The 19,543-nt window shown below is 37.4% G+C and overlaps 1 long non-coding RNA gene across 1 annotated transcript; it reads right to left on the bottom strand.

The window, feature by feature from the left end:
- Positions 1 to 964: 964 nt before the first annotated feature.
- LOC105357079 lies at positions 965 to 17,574 on the bottom strand. Its single transcript, XR_911098.3, has 3 exons — positions 16,973 to 17,574; positions 2,289 to 2,450; positions 965 to 1,153 (listed from the first exon to the last, which is right to left on the bottom strand). It is a non-coding gene; the product is annotated as an uncharacterized LOC105357079 (long non-coding RNA).
- Between the last annotated feature and the right edge of the window lie 1,969 nt (positions 17,575 to 19,543).

Raw genomic sequence — 19,543 nt, forward strand, 5'->3', positions numbered from 1 at the left:
ATTTGGTTAATACAGGCAATCAGGCGGAAGCTAAGACCACGCTTGCTGACACAAAGGGCTTTGATTTTTTAAGGGGGATTTTTATACTGGACACTCCTGTGGAGCCGGTCCAGCTGGGTTGGGGAAGCCCCCAAAATCTGCCCTTTCATTTGGTTTACCATGCAGACCCAACCCCCTGGAAAGTCTTGCAGTTTGCAGTCTTTTTTTTTAATGCATAAAATGAAGGGGGGAAAAAAAACAACTGGTTAGTCATGATAGATATTAGACATCGCCAAGTAGCTTTATCTACACACTTTATCACACACACACTTTATATACATACTTACAAATCCTTAAAGTTTTTATGAAATGTGCTTCTTTAACTATATTTCTTTACCTGCATTTACAGGAGTAGCTACTCTTTAATTTATTGAATCATCTGTATTCACACTGTAAAAGAAACGTACCAGGGTTCACTTGCAAGTGAAATGAGACCCTCGTTTTAATGCTGGAGAAGAGTTTCTTTTTTTGGTCCACAACCAAACTAAGGTGAGTGTTCACACTTGCATAATCAAGCACGCTCAGTTACAAACTGTCGTGTGGATCAACATTAAATCACCTTAAGACCCACTTTTCCATTACAGAACAAAAATGCACTTATATTGTTGGAGGTTTAAAGTCAATCAAAGCGCAACATTCTCACAAAATGTCACCGTCTGCTGTCCCAGTTTGTGTGTGAGGGCAATTTCCACTCCAAAGGAGAGATTGTGTTATCAGTGCAATTCCTTCAGAGGTTTACAAGTTCTCATTTGTGAATTGAGCTCAGTCACAGATCTACATGGAGATAAAGTTGGTGAAAGACAGGCAGCATGATTATTCTTTTAATTATCGCACAGCTGCTGCAAACAGACGGTAGCATTGGCGTGTAATCATCATGATGATAAACATGCAGACCACAGGTACGGCCTTCTGCAGGTTATCACTGGATGACTCTTTATAAATAAAAATATGAAAGGTGAGCGGTGGAGTTGCAGAGACATGTTGACTTTGTAAACACGGCACGCTCACGTGGACATGCTCTCAGGAGGGCTCTGGGTGACTCACCATCAGCTCGCACTGTCGTTTGGCTCGTCGCATCCTCGCTGGGGGCTTTGCTTGGAATGACGAATGTGTTCTAAAAGTCAAACAATCATTTGTTGTCATCACTCCATGGTCTCCGTGGAAGCCATGATTATATATTGGATGACAGAAACATCTCTGAGAGGAAAAGACACGAGTTCCTCAGCTGTTTTAACATGAATGTTTTAGGGAGAGCATCTCACAGTCTGAAATGATACAGATGATGGTGATGGTGTCCCACCTGTTGTCATATTTACTCACTTACTTTGTGGGTTCTCTTCCCTTTATTTATTTTATAATTCATTTGGTCACTTTTGTAACTGCCGGATGGGTCTGAAATTGCATGTATTATCATTCATTTTTATATTTTTTCAAGCATTCTATGACTTTTTGTATATTATTTTTTACATTCATGTCAAAAGAGATGGTAGTGAATCTTAGTTCAACACTTTGTCTAGTTTGATCACAATTGTAATGCTTGTCCTCTTCATCGAAGTAAAACTCCTTTGCCCGAAGCTAATGGCTTTGGCTGTTTACCAGTTTTAGAGTCATGAAACAGTAAGGTCCCCTGTTTCAAAATATCTGTTTTTATCTGTTTTACAACTTGTAATTGGAGCATTTTTATTTTATGCAGTGGACATTCATGCACACATTAGGCTGACAAGGGTCTTCCTTTCAATTTCAGGTACCTGGGACGAGCTTGCCTCACCTCCATACTAAGAGGACTTACTTTACATACCTTTTATTTGTGTTATTTTATTGTAAAATCACCTGAGAACTTCTTTTAAAAAATTGTTTATTTCAAGCTTACATTCACCCTTTCTCGAGACATCCTTGCCCTATTTGAGCTGCACCATATTTCACTTGTAACAGAGCTTTAAACTTTCATGAATTTAAAAAGGTGCCATTTATTTTGAAATAAACATCTACATTTGTCGATAAGAACAAAAGTATTACTTTTTTCCATCAATGTTACTGTTCTGATCCTTTTTTGTGTAACCTTTCAACCATAGAAAGATTGTATTTTTGACATTTAATTTTCCTTGTAATCCATATAAGGGTTTATTATTCTTTGCCCTATTTACTTACTTTTGTTATTTATCAATACTGTGCTTTACCCTTCCTTTGCAGTGCGCTTTTCTGGTTTAACTTTAGTAAAGACTGCTACAGTAGATCTTCCAGAATCTCACCTGAACAATAACTCTATGGGGCGTATATCGACCCAGGAGGAGCCCCTGTTGCAGATCCTGAACAAGGTGGAGATAAATTTTCAGATCTCTGTGGGATACCTCGATCTCTCTCAGGAAGTGCTGTCTTGGAGGTGGGTGGTTCAGGCATCTTTGCTGAAGTAGCTGTCAAAGGAGAACTTGGATTAGTGTGGCATGGATGGACACATCGGGCGTACATTTAGGTTGGAACGCTCGAAAATATTTGTCCCAATTCACTTAAACTCAACATGAACTGATAGAAATGAGTAACTTGCCATCAATAATCATAGTTACAGATCATGTGCTTTAAAGAAAATAAAAAATTTTAAATCACATCACTTTCGCACACACACAATATAGTAATACAGAACAAACTAACAATGAGTTTGTGTCTTTTTTTCTGGCTTGTAAACCTGCTTGTAAACTTTTTTTTTTCATTTTGTCATTTTACTCATCTTCCTTCTTTCTTTTGTCTGCTTTGTGCTTCAGTGCCATCGGTGGAACTCTGATTCAGAGAGGATGTTCTGTTTAAGTATAAAACTGTACATAACGATTGAACTTATGCATGACCTATTAAATGTAATTAAACTGAAATGAAAAAAGAGTTAGTATATGATTTCACATCTCAATGTTTGTCTTTCGAGCAAGAAAAACAAGCAAAAACTGGTCATCTTCACTTTTTTCATTAGCAGCTGTTAGTTTTCATTTTCACAAAGACTTTCAGATCAAATTGTTATCATTGACCAAAATCAAAGTTTCCATCCAACAGATGTGTTTTTAATATTTTATTTTGTTTAATGAGTTTATTTTTTTGGTTTTCCTTTCATGATGACAAAATTTGACTGTAGAAAAAATGTGACGAAAGTAAAACTGTTTGGTTCACATTTTATTTTGTGTTTTTGTACTTTTATTGAATATTTCAAGTTATTAAAACTAAAAAAGAACAGAAATCCTTAACTGTTGAAATTTGCTCGAGGGGTTGAAGGTTTTCAGCACCATGGATAGCTCCAAAATCATCCTTCCTTCTTTAAGTAAGTATAATAGGAAAGAAATACGGCATTTCTTTAATTGATTTAACATTTCCAGCATTTCAAAAGCTTAAACTAACTGCATTTAATAGTTGAATGAAAATATCTTAAATGCTGATAAATGTTTTATTTAATTTTTTTTTATTTAATTTTACATTGTAAATTAGTGTTACAAAGATTTATAGACATGTCTGCATGCAGAACTAGCAGACTGTAGAAATGTTTTTAGAGCATCCAGCTATTTTTAAAGTTTTGGTCCATTATTGTTTTATACTTTCAACTTTTTTCAGACGAGACAGAATCCATCATCTTATGATGGTCAACCAAATTGTTGAGTTTTTGAGTATTTCTGCATCTCAGGTGTTACTAAACAGAAACATTTATTCCTAATGAATATGAAAACATGTTTTTATTCTTTTTAGTTTTTTTCAGTTTCTAGTTACAGCACTACAGAGTAAAAAACAGTTTTTTTTATTTCGTAAGAAGTGTAACCATCTGATGCCCTGCACTCCCTAAAGCTGCATTCATTCATCCAAAAATGTCGTGGTTTATGGTCAGTGTATGCTGACATGTCTTTAGAATTGATGTTTGCCTCTGAGAGGAAGCAGCTTCACCATCTGCCGATTTCCTCAGGCTTCAGCACAGAGATCAGCGGTCTCTGAAGGAAAGAAAGGGAAGGCCAAACAGGGCTGCAGCCAAAAGAGATGGGCCAAGATAAACAGATTCTGAGTTAGATTTTGGAAAACGCTTGCTGGCTGTATTTGTGGTTGTTTGTTCAAAATAAGAAAAATATCTCCAGCTAAACAGAAAGTGAATGTCACAAAAAAATGAAAAAAAAAATGGAAAGAAAAACACAGTTAAAGCAGAAAAGAAAAGATTTGCAAGTTAAAAAAAGATATCTGCTCATACATGTTCAGACACATAGTTGACGTTCGGCTTAAATCAGTAACATCAGTTAATGTGATCTTTTTTTTGGAGGCAAATTAATTCTTGGGGGAGTTTTTTTATTTCTATTTCACTGGATCCAAATTGTATTCAACCTTGTTTGTTTTTATTATCCTGTGTTTTTTTTTCACATGACCTTTGTGCTCATGAGAAAATAGACATTTTCAACTACTTGTTTACCCAGATCTGATTCACAGATGTGTGTCCCAACCTTTACGTCGCGGCTCGTATTCTTTTGTCTGTTCCATGTCAAACAGAAGTGGCGCTTTGTCTCTTTTATGAGGCCGTTCTCGCTTTCTCCCTCATTACATTCAGAAATGTTGACAAATTGGAGCCATTCTTCAGCGCGGACATGTTGATGTGTTTGGCCTCTGCAAAAATTGCCCCGTTACCGTTTAGCTGTGTTGTGACTGTTCTGACAGGCTGTCTGAACGTGCGAGTGGTTCGCTCACTGCCTGCCTTTTGTCATTTCTCTGGGTGACTGATTTGCAGGACAGCTGAATGACCGTCCAGTCATACAGGATGACAGACTGATTAAATGTATTTGTACGGGTGATTGACTGGATGGTATCGGTTTGTGGGTCTGAGTCATTGACTATCTGACAGAATGAGTTGTTAAGGAGTTGCACTCAGCTGTACCTCTATGACCCAATTGTTTCGGCTTGAAAATTGATGTTTACCAGATGCTAAACTGTTCTAACAGGCAAATAATTTACAGCAGTCTGCTTTAGCTGTAACATTCAATGAATGGCGTCAGCAAGGCCAAGCTATTTTCAAATTTGAAGCATTAAAAGAACATTTAAATGTAGCAGTTCCTTTAATCGCCACTGGGGGCTGATTTCAAAAGAGAGTAACTTCCCATTTACTCACTTTACACAAAAAATAAATGTATTCATAATTTTGTTCCAGACATATTTTTGAGCAATGTTGCTTTACAATTTATTTTCTTTGCTCTTCACTTCTGATATGACTGTTCAATTGTGTACATTACTAGGGTTAGGTTTCTTTGATTGGCAGGGAGGTGGATCAAGCAAAATATCATAAAAACAAATAAAAAAAACGTATTTTTTAACTGAAATTTACGAAAAGCATGTTTGGAAGAAATCATAAAAAAGACATATAAAAGTGTATATTGTTAGATGTTGGCCTTAAACAGCAGGACTGCAGGAAAAAAATTGATCAAATACCTAGCCAAAATTGTAAGCCTATTGATGTAAATCGAACCACTTTGACTCCAAAATCACCTTAATTTAGCAATCAAATTGACATGTAAAGTAGCATCTGAGAAAAATAAAAATCTTCAATCATTCTGGGAACAAGAAAACAAAAGCACACACACACAATATAGTAATACAGAACAAACTAACAATGAGTTTGTGTCTTTTTTTCTGGCTTGTAAACCTGCTTGTAAACTTTTTTTTTTCATTTTGTCATTTTACTCATCTTCCTTCTTTCTTTTGTCTGCTTTGTGCTTCAGTGCCATCGGTGGAACTCTGATTCAGAGAGGATGTTCTGTTTAAGTATAAAACTGTACATAACGATTGAACTTATGCATGACCTATTAAATGTAATTAAACTGAAATGAAAAAAGAGTTAGTATATGATTTCACATCTCAATGTTTGTCTTTCGAGCAAGAAAAACAAGCAAAAACTGGTCATCTTCACTTTTTTCATTAGCAGCTGTTAGTTTTCATTTTCACAAAGACTTTCAGATCAAATTGTTATCATTGACCAAAATCAAAGTTTCCATCCAACAGATGTGTTTTTAATATTTTATTTTGTTTAATGAGTTTATTTTTTTGGTTTTCCTTTCATGATGACAAAATTTGACTGTAGAAAAAATGTGACGAAAGTAAAACTGTTTGGTTCACATTTTATTTTGTGTTTTTGTACTTTTATTGAATATTTCAAGTTATTAAAACTAAAAAAGAACAGAAATCCTTAACTGTTGAAATTTGCTCGAGGGGTTGAAGGTTTTCAGCACCATGGATAGCTCCAAAATCATCCTTCCTTCTTTAAGTAAGTATAATAGGAAAGAACAAGAAAACAAAAGCATGAGTGATTTTTTTTTTAATGGCTGGATAACATTCAAGTGTCAAGGGGTTAACGATGTCAAAGTAAAAGCACAGACTGAAAACTAGAAATCCAGTGGTTGCATTTTGGTAACAAGTTAAAGACTGGATGTATCATTTTTGTTGTGCGTATTTGCTTACAAAGGTCAAAAAAGAAAAAGCATCAGCATTAAATGATCAAAAAGACGGTCATTATTATTATTTTCTTCCCTCGCCTGCAGTGAGTCATTGCAGTTCATCACATGTTCCCTCCCTTCATCTCAGTCTGCCCTCATCCAAAAACTTTTGAAATTATTCATCATTTCTCTGGTTCTGCAACACTACTTTCCACTACATTCCGATCTTTTTTATTTCCATTCGTCTTCCTCTGCCTGTTCCCATCAGTGTCTTCCTCTCTTGAGCAAACCTTGCGAGCAGGAGAGCAGGAAGAAGGTCACCATTCGGCTTCCATCAGTTTGGCATCCTGTTCCCTCCATTCGAACAAATGCATTATTCATGGCTTCATGTTTTTTTAATTGTTTTTTTTTTTTGTTCATCAGTATCAGACTATTTTTTGTTTGCTTTCATCCCTCTTTAGCATTTTTCCTCTCTGCATCTATTTGTGTCCTTTATCTTATCTCATCGCCACAACGATACACTTCTACTGTTCTACTAATAATAGCTACAATAATCCTAACTCTCTTGTTCGTCGTGTTATCAATGCTTCACACCAGCATCTACAATGATGATATTCCACATTACTTTTATTTTTGTTTTAGCCAGAAAATGTTGGTATTCTAACCCACTACAGTGATGAAAACTTGTTTTTTCCATTTATTGGCATAAATTAAAAAAAAAAAAAAAAAAAAAAAAATCCAAGTCATGACATTATTTTACCATTCAGTACATTTTTATGGAAAATTAATGACACATTAAATGAGCAAATGATAAATTGTTTTTTTTTTTTCCTGTTGGGGGGTAATGTTGCTTTTCCCCCCTTGACAATTGTGACATTACTGCTTACAGAAAAAGCTGAAGTCAACTACCTCTAAAAAAAAAAAAAAAGAAAGAAAAAATAACGAGAAAACCATTAAATTTTCATAATGAGAATCATTTTTTATCTTTACAGTAACTAGTAAAAAGTCAAATTTTCGACAAACGTACAGAGTCTGAGTCATTGAGTGAGGTGAGCTGCTTTTAGTAGGCTGTCTCATTTACCAACTGAAATTTTATTTTATTTTGTCAAAATTTGGGATGTGCAATACATTTCTGGAAAAAAAATAACATTAAATTACTACCACTGTGATCCCATAGTAATGTAGGCCTATATTACTGAAAAGAAAAAAACTTGGTGTACCTGAAAAATAAAAGTAAGAGCAATGGGTTATTAATCATTTTGAGGTATTCTGCTTTGTTCTGCCTTTTTATGTTAGTTTGCTCTCCTTCTTGGAAAAAGATTTAAGGAAAAAAAAAAGCAGAAAGCATTTTGAAATCTGCAGCATCACCCAGAAAATAATTATCATGCAAATCATCTCAAAACAGCATCTGTGCTTGGATTATATAAGTGTTTACATAATGATCTCCTAAACACAAAGTTAGAGACAACAGACGTCACAAGTGTTTACTCTAGTAACCAGCTTCTATTCTTACCTCAAAGGCGGCTCGATCATAAATAGGGTTTAATTACTTCTGTTTTATTTAGGTTTGTCGATTTTTGGTTTAACTTTTTTTGTTCATTTACACAAAATTTTAGGCGATGCTATAAGATCAGTGTTTGCTGTGTGTGTTCGATTGTCTTTTGTTTGTGTTGCCGATTGGTTTGGTTATGTGACAAAGTGCTGATGAATGCAACGCTCACTGTGATTTTCTGAAAGCTAACCAGATCTTCACGCATTACATGTCTTTGACTTTGTTTAGCTTTCTTTTTAAACAATTTGAAAAGATGAAAACTATTGTAAATTGGATGCACGTTCAGGTGATACCAATATTTGAAAAAGAACTAAAAGTTTTGTTATGCTATATAGTATGCTATAAATGTGGTCTACAGGTCAAACCCTTTTGTAACCAAGTATGACTCTGCAGCAAGCGTTTGACGATGTGAAACGGTTTTTCCAGAGAACTTCTGATGCTACATTCACACGAGGCTCGGAAATGCACCGTCGAGCGACCGCTTCCAATGAAAGGTCTACATAAATACACGTTTCAGGCTTCTGCGTTGAAAACTCTTGTTATTGCGTCGCCATGCAAGTCTGTTCTTGGGTTCTAAGTACAAAACACGCTGCAATTACATCATGTGGCAAGTTAAACCAGTCGAACTGTGACCAACTAGGCACTTGGATTTGGTAGTGATGTATAGGAGCATCCTTCTCTAAACACAGAAGTGCCTGTTGACAAATGATTATGGAGGAGAAATTAATCATTTCAGTTTGTGCCCAGTCAGCATTATATGACACCAAGTCTTTCATGTATCGCAATGGAGCTGTGAAAGAAAAAACTGTAACATAACTCACAATATTTACAAACACTCCAGTATTTCGCACCAGGCCTCTTCTACTGTGAATACTTGAAGACCAAATACTAAAATCAACGTTCAGCGAGTTCTTGAACGCTCCACACATGCTTAGTGTAAACGTAGCTGAAGACTGCAGTGGATCACACATCAAAAGCCAGTAGTGGAATGAGTATTAAAACTGTTTCCTGTGGTCTTTTAATATGATTATGCCATTTTAGCCTAAATTTCAAAAACTTGTGTTGTTTTTCTAGAACATCGTTTCTGCAAAGTGGCAGCCCGGCCCCTTTTCCCCTCCCCGTTGCTAAGACTTCTTAGTTTACAAGCTCTGCCAGAAGTTTCCAGCCCCGCACACCTCCTACCCAACATTACCAGTGCAACAAAAACGGTGCGTTTGAAGCTATCCAGCCGTACAGTTCTGATCCAGGTCAGACGAGGAAAACGAAGACGTATGGATCTAGTTGTCCAAAAGTGGATGCATCAGAAGGATGTGGCCCAGTGTCATTTTTTTTACATGACAAATACAACCTTTTTCAAACTCAATATTTTTGACTCCTCTTGATTTTTAATGATTTGAATACAGAAAATACTCAAATGCAATTTTGATATTAAATTTTATTTATACATGGCCTCCATCATCAGAAAAATGCCATAAGAACATGTTATGAACTCCAAAAGCACAATATTTGTCAGTGTGGGTCTTTAAAATAAACGTCATTGAAGTTCCAAAACTTCTTATTAACTTGATCACTTCTGGTTGATCCCATTGATCTCCTCACCCCCCCGAATACTGCCTTCATAAGCGATGTGGCTGTTTGAAGCGCTCCTTATTGTACATTCACAAAACCTTCATACATTAAAGTCCTATCTGATGTCAGGGACAAGCTGCGAGTGTGGTTGCCTCTGATAGGACTTGTTGCTCAAATGACCTGCTGGCACGGGATGTAAACTTTCTTATCTCCTATTGGCGGGGTCTGCCAGCTGATTTATCCCCTGTTCTCTCTGCAGCAGCATCATAACTCCAAGCCGCTTTTAGTATCCCAATTTCAAGCCGCACTGTTTATTGCAAACTGTAATGTTTGGCTTTGTCGTAAAATATTACATGAGCCCTTTTTCATTGGAAGAAGCGGCGGCGGTACTGTACATGGACGTATTAGACAAGCACCGCCGAATGCTCCGCCATCTCAATAGCTTGTAACAAATGAGTGTAGATAAGGCTGTTTAGGTGGAACTGCGGCACTTCATCATTTTCTGCGGCAATAATTATTGTACTTCGGCTTTTTTTTCTTCTACTCACTCCGGCTAGAGAGGCTGGTTGGTTGAATTATGCATATTTGTTTGCTGCTTTCATTACAGAAGCAGATGTCTCTGTCTAAATAATAAAGGGTTTTAGAGTGTTATGTTGCTTCTCTGTCTCTGGCTGCAGAGATGATGAGCGCTGTGGGGCTCGCAGCTCACCGTGACTAAAACCTTTTGGCTGTGCTGCGCGTGATCTCGCCGCAGTTCAAGCTGACATCCAGTCGCTGCATGGTCAGAGGCTTATTTTGCAAGAGAGTTTCTTTTTTTTTTTTATCTTTGGGTCGTGTCTTTTCGCCATCATCGTCATTGCTTTCCGTGTGACATATAAGGCTGTCAAGTGGCTAATTCACTGCAGATGCAAACCAGTTCAACTGTGAAACTTGTCACAAATGTGCCTTTGCACATCATTTGCTTGTTCCACCTAGTTTTTCTTTTTTTTTTTTAAGTTGCTTGAAGGCTTACAAGCTTTTTTCCAAATTGTTTGTTATTATCACCCTCAGGTTTCCTCAGGCTAAAAGAAAACCCTGATAAATGTTTCATTTTTTCCCATTATTATTGTTGCTTGCTACATAATCGGCGCATATGCTTAAAGTTTTGGCTTCCGGCAACACCGGTGCAAAAACCAAAACGGAATTTCATGTTTGTAGGACGTGTGAAAACAAATGGGCTTTAAAAATAAAGACGTGCTACTCCCCCCCACATCCTACGGTAACACACATTGTTTTCTTCCCCAACAAGCTAAATTCTTCTGCTCCGACTTGCAGATTTGAAAATCGAGTTTTAAACTGAATTTATTTCTGGCTCTTGCCTCCTTTCAAATAAACTCCTTTTGCTGGATCTGGCTCTCCCCACACATCCTTTGCTCCTCACAGCTGCTCTGACTCCCATTCTGACTCTAAAAGCTTGTCAGAGTGATAACTGTCAAGCTTTCAGTGAAATGTAGCCCGAGGTGAAAGCAAACCTCAGACATCTCAGATGTTAAAGGGGTGGATGTACGAGGCAATGTGCTTTACAAGGAGCGAAAAGGACTTACAGCAGCTTTCCACTGGTTTTGCGGCTGGGCGGAGAGGCTCTCGAGTGTTTTGACTTTGCTGGTTGTTTCTTCACTTTATTTTTTTAAATGAAGGATTGATGGAGGGCACAAATGCAAGAGAAGTGGATGTAGAAAACTCAGAGCATGTAACAATTTGCTACACTGGCCAAAAATATTTAATTTAACTAAACCATGACAGAAAAAAATACATTAGCATTTGCCCAGGAACTAGTACAATAGTCTTTAAGCAAAGGGGCAGGAGGATGTGTAAGCAAAACAGGACTTTTAATAATCAGAATGTTTTGAATACAAGGAAGCAGCGCCCTGCGACAGACAGCCGAACTGTTCAGGGTGAAACCCTGCCTTCGCCCACAAGTGGCGGGATAGGCTCCGGCAGCCCTGTGACCCCGAAAAAGGAATAAACCTAAGAAGGAATGACAAGGAAGCAGTGATCGATCTGACTTGGCCTGAGTCAATATTTCTATGGCAACCACTCTCGCCAATCAGGAGAGGGCTTGTTGGAATGCCACACCCCTACCACTTGAAAGTGAGCTCCAGAGCAGAGGTGCCCAATCCAGGCCTCGAGGGCCGGTGTCCTACATCTTTTCCAACCAACCAGCCACTGAAGCTTCTTATTGGCTAAACACACTTGATCTAGGTAATCAACTGCAGACGAGGCAGGGTTTCTGGCAAACGAGCAGGAGGCTGGCCCTGGAGGCCTGGATTTGGGCACCCCTGCTCTAGAGGATCTGTCAAACATTTTTGAATGTTGGATGTGAGGCCACAATTTTATTGAGAAATCTGATTGGTCAGTTTTTAACTTCAATAACTTGCACTACAGAAAACATGTGAAAAAAATAAGATTAGCATTAGCAAAAACATGTTAGCAAAGGTATTAGAGCCAGAATGGTTATTCTGTCAAATAGAATGAGTAATAGCTGTTTATTGCTCAATAGAATTCTATGGGGTTTTGGCTCCTTGGAACCAGCTGATACTTCATGTTTGTAACGTAAAGGAGGAGGGGTCCCTCAGTCCAGTTCTCTTATACAAGTCAATGGTTTAACCCAAAAATCCAACCTCTTAATGCAGTGACTGACTTGACACTAGATTTGAACCCACAACCTTCAAGTTCCAGAGCGGACACTCAGCCACCCATTTTTGTCACATTCAATTGTTACTGAAGTTATCTGGACACCCCTAGAATGTTTTCTGGAGGTGCCACTGCAGCACAGTCATATATAAAAAAATGGGACGTTATTCCTGGGAATTTATGAAACTACAAAAGAAAAACTTATAAAAATAAATACATGCTTAAACATTTTAGCTCATCTTACATTACTGGAATTATTTCTATTCAAACAAGATCACTGACCAAATATATTTCTTACCTCTTTAACTTTCCACAAAGTCACACAGAATTCAATTTAGTCATATCTGTGTAACATTTTAAACTAAACTCAGAAAAGTTCCATCAACAGCTTTTACTCCATGTAGTCATGGGGTAATATAGAGGATATCCTGCCCTGAAGGCCTGTGCTCTGTGAACACAAAGAGCAAGTGAAATGCTAGAGCTGCAGCGTCAGCAAAGACAGACGCAGGAAGAGGTGCATATAAAAGTGTGGGGATGAAACTACTGACTATTTTAGTTGTTGATTTATGTACATGTTATGTCTGTATTTTGTTGATTACTTAGGATTATTTTTACTTTATTCACTACTTTAAATTCTTTGGTTAAAAAAAAACAAAAAACATTGGCAAACTCCAAAAGACTGAAACTTTTATTAATACTTTCTTATGCTTTGAGTAAGGTTGAATAATAAACATTAGTTAACTGTTAACTAATACATTAAATAATGCACTTGATCCAAGGTAATTCATAAAAATGCTTCTTAAACATAACAGATAAACAATGCTAAATTATGCATTTACCAACGTTAATAAAGGGCATGTTATTATAAAGTGTTACTGGCATTTTGTATTCATCTTATTGCATATTTGCATCAAGGTTGCAGCAAAAGTATTCTAATTTGGCTTTTTAAGATTAGATTTTGAATTATCGTGGATGTTCTCTCATTTCAATTTTTTAATCCTCTTAAAAAGTGTGAGGAAACGTACCTGCACTTTCATTAGCCAGTTTTTTTCTGTAATTATTTCAGTCAGATGTTTCACATGTTTTGCAACAGATGTGTGCCATTTTTTTAATTTTTATTGTTATAAAAAACAGTTTGTGAAATCTGCTTTTAGTTGAGTATCTTAGTCGACATAAACGTCATAGGTAAAGCAGCTTTTAAAGACTCTATTTCTCATTGACATGATGGGCATGGGCAAAGGGGGACAAAGCCCCCCAAAAGGCTGTGACTGATTCTCAAAATGTGATGGCCTGTACCTAGATTTATTTGGGGGTGAAGAAATACATTAAAAAAAAAAAAACGAATCACAAAAAAAAACAAATTTTGCAAATAAAAGGCAAAAAATATCCAGGGATGGACAGACGCAAATATACAAACATAAACACAAAAAGTAAATGCAGCCTAAACAATGCACAAACCAGTGTCCTGCTTGTGCCTGTTCCAAGTCTGGTAAATGCAGAGGGTAATATGAGGCAGAGCATTCAACATAAAACTTTTCAAGACACTTTGGGATGTAGATAGAATACCTACCCTGGTGTTTTTACTTACATCCCATAGTTGGGCTGGCTTGATCCTGGCCTGATTGACATGTGAAGAAAAACTGTTGTGATTTCCCCAAGTAAAGAATTCATAAAAGGTTCCTCTCAGGCAGTCTGTTATTGACTTGTCCAAGGCAAACACACAGTTCTTCCAGTGAGAAGATGAAGGTGAAGACGACACACCAGAGGGAAGCATCTACATATGTGAGCTGCACAAGGACACTCGTGAATGTTCTACACCTAAAGCAAATGCATAAGGAGCTTCCATCCATCTCCGTGCTTATAGTCTTGAATACAACAAACAGTGGAGTCATATTCATAACAGACTTAGATATGAACAGTGTTTTCAGTGTATAGATGTGAAAAAGGAACACTGAAATATTGTGTTTGAAACAGATAATTCAGGCATATAATTTGTGTTTTACCTGCGTCTGTTTTCCACTTTCGGTGAAACGGGGACACCTGGTGGATATGACTGAAAGTGCATACAGTATTCTGTCTTTACATCAAACCTTCAAGGTTTTATTGGTGATCTTAAAAACCATATTGCCTAGAATGACTTTAGACATAAATAAAAACATACAGGATGTAAAAAAAATAGTAAATTATATAGCGCTTTTCTACCTTACTCGAAGGCCCAAAGCGCTTAACAGTCACACACACATTCACACACTGGTGCCAGCTCCGCTGCCGAACACTGGCAGAGGCAAGGTGGGGTCCAGTGTCTTGCCCAAGGACACATCGACTCATGGGCGTGCAAGCCGGGAATCTAAACTTCAATCTTACGATCTTCGGTCGACCGCCCTTCCGCTGCACCATGGCCGCAGCGGAAGGGCAACAACAACAACTTTAAAACTAGGAAAATATTTATTCAAGAAGAAAGTCATGAAAGTGTCAAAACATTGACAATGTCATTACTTTAGTATCTTCCAGTTAATTTGTTTAACGTTTTTACACAGCATGTGTTTCTTAAGGAATTCATTTATTGTGTTGGTTCATATCTCATAGTAACTAACTGTAGAAATGGATTCATAAAAAGTAAATGAAGGCAGTACGGACAAAGATGTTCAGCAGCAGCAGTTGCTCAGATCTACTGTTTGCAGACACAGGTAACACCGAATGGATGTCTGATGGTATCAAAGGAGCAACTAACTGATTGTTTTGCAAGACTGTCTCTAAAATCCCAAGGAAATCAGTACACTCAAGAGCAAGCAGATGAGCTATAGGTGGAACCACTGGAGTGTGCTAAAGACTCACTTTTAACTGTTTTAAGTATGTTCTTGTGGCAGTTTTCTCATAATGGAGGACAAATATGCATTTTGCATTTTGCAAGTATGCATTTTGTTCAAATTGTAGTGAATCAGGGGGAAGACTATAAAAGGTTGTTTTGGAAAAAGCTTGTAAGTATGAAGCAGGAGCCACAAGCTCCCTGCTCTGCTAAATTTCTGATGCATCCACTTTTATTGGCAAAATATTAGTATTTTTCAGAATAAAACCCTTGCAACTGAGAGAATCCAAACTAATAAAGAAAACCGAGTTAGCGCAGTTAGCGGCCTGCAGGTGACGCTGCAGCAAAGAAGAAGAAAGTGTGGAAGACCAGCAGATGTGTGGTTTGGTGCCCTACTGTTAGAAATTTACAACTTAAAGGTTGTGAAAAATTCTCGAATCCAAGCAGGATTGCATTCTACTAACATCAGTGTGAGGAAGACATAGGAAAAAATCCTGCGGATTTGAAGTGTTCGTTATGTGGATCGCATATTCATGAGGTCAGAAGTCCTTGTTACAGACAATGTTGTGTTCAGGGGAATTCAGCCAGAACGGAACATGGTGACTAATACCCAACATGACAGCTCTCGTCTTCAGTTTCCACCGTTTGCATGCTGACATCCTGTTTAAAGATGAGATTTTGAAAAATCCCTGGAGGAATAACAATCAGTCATGGCAATGACTTACATCGGAACATCTGTCAACAAACCTTCTCATCAACTCCCTTCTGAACAATGGCAACTAAAGTCTGCTTACTCGCCAACTAATCACTGATCTCCTCTACTCTCAGTGTCAAAAACAGATTAGGATTTTTAAAGCATTTCTCACCACTTGGCTTTAGCATTCTTTAAACGTTGCTAAAGCGCCGTCAGCCACCAAAGCCATAGTTATTACCTTGCTTAGTTTTTTTTCCCCACCCCTTTTATTATCCATTACAAAGAAAGAAAATGGAGGGAAAAAAAAGGAAACTTCCAGCACACTGACTCTTATTGTCCTCATTCTTCAAATTCTGCATCACCTGCCAACGGTCGATATCCAACTTCACAAAAGGTGGCAATATTCTATTTCAGTCGCTTTTTTCCCTCCTGCAGTGCAGCTTTTTAGAACCTGATGTTCCTACTCAAAGGCTCTGTTCTCATGGCTCCGCCCATTGTCAATCATGGCCTAATTCTCTTTATTTTTTGGGGTAAATGTTCAGTATAAAAAAAAAAGTTTGATTTCAGAGATTAAAATAATAAGATGACATTTTATGTTTAAAGACACTAAGAGTTTATTTCTTGATTTTTCTCATTTTTGGTCTTTTGTGCACCCACAAAAAAATAAATAAAATAAAATAAAAATAGAGTGCAAATCTTTTTCCAGGCTTATTCTTTCACAGCTCTATTCTGACATATGAAAGACTTGGTGTCATAGAATTCTGCCTGGGCACAAATCAAAATTATTCATTTCTCCTCTACGATCAATTTCCAAATGGTCTGCACTTCCGTACATTAAAAAGGAACGCCATCCATACCTCACTAACAAATCCAAATCCCTGATTGGTCAAAGTTAAACCTGGTTTGACTTTTAACATGCGTTCAGCAGCCGCATGTTTTGTATGTAGAGCCTGAAAATGGTCGTGAAAAAAGGTGAGAGTTTTGAACTCAGAAGCGTTTTCATTGATCACATGTTGCTGAGGACGATGTGATGTTAGCTGGAAAATATTTAGGACATTGTGTCATATAATGTTTTGGAATTTGTCTGACTGTCAGGACAGCAGGGAGTGAAGGCAGAGCTGAGCAGGAACTTGGTGGCAGAGGCGGGGATTGGTTTAGGACAACAGTTACAAAACTGGAGGAGGATTCTATGATTGTAAAACAATACTCACTTCTCAGATGATCTTGTGAGCAGCGACTTGAGAAACTGTGATAAGGTGGTATGGAGAGACTTCTGTAAAGGTTGGAGATGTCCAGGGGGAGATAAGTCCAGGGTGAGGATCCAATTCCAGGAGAGAGGACATAAGAGGGGGAGTCCACCAAGGTTTTACTCCAAAAAGGTTAACGGATAATCTAAAACCTAGTCAGGGAAGAAACCAAGTCCAAAAACAAGATATTTGCAGAGATTTGAGGCGGGAAAATTTAGCAACCTTCTGACTGAATCAGGCAGTAAGGCTGCTGAATATAGAAGAGAACAGGTGAGAGGAATGAAGCTTGATGGCAGACAGAGCATGAGGTTGAAGGGGAGGAAAGGAGACAGAACCAACAGACAAACTTTTGATCAAATCCAACTTTTTTTTATGAAGGACTGACTAGGGTTAGTGCTTTACACGCTTCAAATAAATAAATAAATAAATACACAAAATGGCCAACCCCCCACACGCACCCTAACCTAATAAAATGAAACCTAAACAAAAAATGACTCATGAATAAAACTCAAAAGTACAAGCGACCCAGTCATGATCAAAGAGGATGTCATGGGAGACCAACGGATCAAACTAAGCAGACCGACCCAGGAAGTCCCATTACAATGACCCCATTCCATGAGAGGGGGCGGTTCACTGTGTGGAGAGCCCCCCCCAAACACACACACACACCCGAGAACACCACTGAGGTTGACAAAATCTAGAGAGAAAGTTCATAAAGGTACAAGCAGAGATAGATGAATGAATGAATAAAGAAATGAAAGAATGAATGAATAAATGAGTAAATAAATAAGTACATAAGTAACTATGTAAGTAAGTAAATAAATAAATAAAACAATGAATTGGTAGCCCATAACAGTAAGGTAAAAATGCCATTCTGCCTTTTAAGAAAAACAAAAAAAAGAAACAATAACATTAAATATTTGACAAGACGCTGATGCTTCTTAGATTGTGCGTAAGGAAAAAAATTAAAAGAAAACAGAAAAGGCAACAACTAACGTGCAGAGAAATATTCAGACAAGACTGAACTTCAGTCAGTACATTAGAGTTTTGAAGTCTGTATATTGCCACATTTTATCACATTCTTCTTTGACAGTATCTTTTTTAATTGAAGAAGATTTCAGATGAAGGAATTGCAATGATATTAAAAAAAAGGTTTGTGTAATTTTAATAAAATCCACCAGATGGCAGCATTGTCTTTGTTACCGAAGCATTAAAAAAGTCTGAAGAGACCTAAAAAGAAAACTGTAGTAAATATTTAGAAATAAGGGGGGAAATGACAGCATAAGCAGCTTCCGCAGAATCACTATTAAAGTTCCAGTGTTTGCCTTACAGCTCAGATAGAAAACAATGATTAAGACTCTTTCTCTAAAAAGGTTTTCTACTCTTTTTTCCAGGTTTAGCGTGGACTCAAAGGAAAAGTTCAATTTAGCCACAAATTACTTTGGAAAAATCCCTGAGGGAGAAACAAACAAACAAAACAGTGATACAAGTAAATATGTCAGGATATAACCATGTTTTGAAGCTTTATAAGTGTTGGAAATTCCCTTAATTTTGTTAACTAGATACAAACAAATCTGGTTATAAAGCTCTAATATTATTGCAAACATTTGGTAGTTCAAATATTTAAAAAAAGGCAAAAAAGGCATACATTTGGTCGGTTGGTCATTAAAAACCACAGGGGAATGTAGAAAATGTCTGCATTTGGATTTTTGGAAAGATGACAAATAAAATATTTTCCCATTAACTGCAAATTTTTCTTTTTTTCATTGCCTTTAAGTATAGCGAAATATCAAACTAAGCAGATTTGGAGGAAAGTAAGCAGCTTTCCACTTGAATTAGGATTACAATAAAGATTTCACACTTCGTTTAGAATTGTATTTCAGCCTGCATTAATGCAGAAGAAAGTGCTTGGGTTAAAAAAAATGTATCAGACATATGCGTGCATGCATGTAATTTATTCAGCACACATGCAGAAAACTCCATGAAATCTTGATGACCCAAACTTCTTGCAGACTTCATGCCCTACTAAACTCAACACTCCTGCTGCATTGTCTCCCGGTATCCCGCCGTCCATGTGTGCGCTCACTAAAGTTGCGTGTTTACACACATGGTGTGTGCCCTTCAACGTCCCTCTGCGCTTCAACCACCGGGTTCATCCACGCATGAGCTCCCCTCCCTTTTTATCTGCACCCGCACAGGCCAACTCACAAGGTCTCTGAGGTCCACGTTTACAATAGACATGATAATTACATGCGAAGTGTTGCCTCGCTCCTTCCGGCTGATTAAAAAATGCCTGTGCCAGTTGTGGCATTCAAGGTCGTGTGTGGAGTGCTTAACTTGTAAACCTTCACTCATGCAGAAAATTTTACAGCACCACTAATTAATAATGCAAAGATTTTTTTTTTTTATTGTCTATTTGAAATGTTTTGAATTTTCACATTCACAGCAGGTAAAGAATGCCTTTAGGCCACAAAAGAGAGTCAAGTTTTACTTAATGGTCAAATTGAAGTCAGCTACAGGTGCTGGCATGTTAGG

The sequence above is a fragment of the Oryzias latipes genome, chromosome 23 (genome assembly GCF_002234675.1).
Source record: "Oryzias latipes chromosome 23, ASM223467v1".
In the NCBI taxonomy this organism is placed as follows: Eukaryota; Metazoa; Chordata; class Actinopteri; order Beloniformes; family Adrianichthyidae; genus Oryzias; species Oryzias latipes.